This window comes from Frankliniella occidentalis, unplaced genomic scaffold (assembly GCF_000697945.3).
Source record: "Frankliniella occidentalis isolate FOCC.00 unplaced genomic scaffold, Focc_3.1 Scaffold184, whole genome shotgun sequence".
NCBI classification, from domain to species: domain Eukaryota; kingdom Metazoa; phylum Arthropoda; class Insecta; order Thysanoptera; family Thripidae; genus Frankliniella; species Frankliniella occidentalis.
This window is the reverse complement of record NW_026267310.1, coordinates 477,997-480,854: the sequence shown is the minus strand read 5'-3', so window position 1 is coordinate 480,854 and position 2,858 is coordinate 477,997. Positions and strand designations below refer to the sequence as shown.

The 2,858-nt window shown below is 66.1% G+C and overlaps 1 long non-coding RNA gene across 1 annotated transcript in view; it reads right to left on the bottom strand.

Annotated features, from left to right (window-relative positions):
• Positions 1 to 2,858, bottom strand: part of LOC127750399 (uncharacterized) — an 11,116-nt gene that overhangs the window by 7,152 nt on the left and 1,106 nt on the right. The gene's annotated exons all lie outside the window — the stretch shown is intronic.

Below are 2,858 nucleotides of genomic sequence, written 5' to 3'. Positions count from 1 at the left end.
CCCGGCCCCGCGCCGCCCCGCTCCTCCGCGTGATAAAGCAGCCCCCCATGCTCCTCCGAGACCCACCCGCCGCTCGCTCTCTGCTCGCCCCGCCGGCCCCGCCCCGCTGCAGCACGCCCGAGGGCACGCCCGGGGACGGCCTGCAGCCGATAGCCGCGGGACGGGACGAGGCGACGAGGCGGCACACAACACATCGTTACTTGTTGCTCTCGCACCGACCAGGCCGCCGCCGCCACCGCCGGCAAGCAGTGGGCTGACCTGCAAAATGTGACCTCACCCCGCCCTGCCCCGCCCCTGGTCCGCGGCGGCGCACGGAGAGCCCCTCCCCCCTTCCACTCGCGCTGCTCTCTCTGGCCCCAGACTCGTTACTATTGACGCATGAAACCAAGCATGAAACAGACGTGTAATTTAGCTGACCATGATGGGGCTGGGCTGAAATGTGATTGTGGCCATCATTAACGGGATGTAAAAATAAATGGGGCGACAGCTGAGGCCAGGATGGGGTTATCGCTCTCCCCCCCTCCGCCCCGCCCTGCCCCCCGCCCCACCCTGAGCAGCGCTGATACGGAGCCGCGCGCCTGGCGCTGGGCCGGCGCGCCCCGCGCACCAAAGTAGGATGAAGAGAAGGACGATATGGCAGTCCTTCTGCAGCATGACTCGATAAACGTCACCGTCACCTACCCAAGCTCGCGGGCGTCTCATGTGTGGCAGCAGCCTGTCTGCCCTGGCGCTGTCTCCTGCCCGGTGCGGCGGCGGCGCTCACCACACCACCAGTCGCAGCCCCCCGCCGCCCGCCCGCCCCCCTCGGGTCCCCATCCCAGGAACTTCCGCCCGTGACAGGGGCGGTGGGCGGGGGGGGGGGGGGGGGGGGGGGGGGGGGGGGGGGGCTGCGAGGAGAGGACGCCTTTTGAAGTCTTCCGACGACTTAATTAATACGGTCTCATGTCTTCCTCCACCTCGGCTCGGGGCGCCCCCATACCGCCATGGTCGCGCATCCCCACAGTCACATGCTGGGGCGCTGCACTCCCTGCTTCTCCACGACGCGGCGGTGACTCTCTTCTTTCCAATCCCGACTTATGATGGTAATTTCTCATACACCGCGGCCATGGCAGGCGGGCCGGCCCAAGAAGACCGCGCTGCCAACTCTGAGTGCGAGGGGGCTGGTGCGTCGCCTGGGCGCGGCCAGGGGGAGGGGACGGGGTGCCACCTGTTACAGCGCGCGAGGTCCGCGCTTCACTTCCGGGAGGATCTGCGGACGACGCGGGGACGCGTGTCACTGGCGATCCCGGCGGCGCCCCAAACAAAACCCTTGAATGACTATTGACAAACCGGATGTGCCCCTCGCCCGTAGTTGATGCAGTTACACGGCGCCTCGACGCCCTAGTGTCAGTGTAACTGGTAGTCCCCGTCCAATGATTGGTAGGCGCACCCCGGGGGGTGGGTTGAGGAGGGGGAGAGCGAGAGATCAGGAGGAAGGGCGGCGGCGCCTCTGCATGTCCGAATTACTGGTGCGCTGACGCGCGAGTTTTCGAGCCGTGTGTCCCGATCGTCCCCCTTTAATTCGTGGTCATAAATAAGTCAGCGGGTTTGCGTGCCCCCCCTCCCCCACTCCTCCCAGCTGCGTGGTGCCGGCCCCCGTGCTCGCCCGTCCCAGCGCTTCCCCCCGCCGCGATCCCCAGGAGTTAGTCGCTCGCATGTTGAACGACACCGCGGCAGGTTGTTTGACAGACACACTGGGTGTTTGACACTCGGGGACTCACAACGCCCGCCCCTCCTCTGTCCGTTTGTCTGTGAGTGTGTGTGGGGGGGTGGGGGGAGACCGCGGGGCACCAACGTGGGGCTTCACTAAACATCGGAAGGAGCTGCGCCCGCCGTGCAGCTTCCCGTGCCAGCGGCCGGGGTCCGCGGCCCGCGGCTCGCGGGCAGGACAATCGGGCCCCGTGCTGATGATGATGCTGACGGCCGCGACGATGTGGACGATGACGATGACGGAGAGGCTATTCTTGAACAACAACAACGGCGCGTCGAGCCCGCGCGCTGCTGTCCCGGCGCAGCCCCATCAGACCCGGTATCTGATCGGATGCTGCAAGGTTCTAAACTCCTCTGCCTGGCACTGCTTCACTGTCAAAGGCCACGCCCCACCACGCCCCGCCCCGCCACATCGCGCCAAGGAGCGCGAACGGTTACACTGCTCACGCCGACGCGGCCTCTATACCGCGACCACTGACCGTTTCCGCGGAGCCTTCTCTTCCCTTTGCTTATACTGTACCGAGGAGTGCTGTAGGGCTTGCCTACCGTGTCTCATCGTGGAGCTTTCTGGCTCCGTGCGATCATGCAACACCAGCATAAGCAAAATTAATGAAGGGTTTTGTGGACCACCCTGCATACTTCGCGGGGAGAATCAAAAACGACGTCTGCACTACAGAAAACATTTCACAAAGGGCCGTCTCGAAACGGCATCTTTCTCTTTTATTCGGAGCGGAGAGTCTTGCTCTGCTGCGACGGATTCCTAAAATGACCTAGCGGTATGGCTGAGCGCCCGAGGCTCGCTGGCCTCGGCGGGCCGGGGGCTCGGCGGGGCTCGGCGGGCCGGCCGCGAGGCGGTGAGCCGTGACTTGCCGTGACGCGGTGCGCGGAGCACGCGCGTGCCGGCCGCGCCAGGACACGCCATACCACCCCGCCTGTCTGCGCGGCCCCGCCCCGCCGCGCCCCGCCCCGCCTGCAGTCACATCCGATCAGGCGCTGGCGGAGCGCGGCCAGGGCGTGGCGGGCGAGGGCAGTAGTTACACGCATTGGGTATTGCTGATCAGGGGTGGCCAAGCATCTCGCTGTGCCCCCGTATCTCTTTGCCCCCGCCC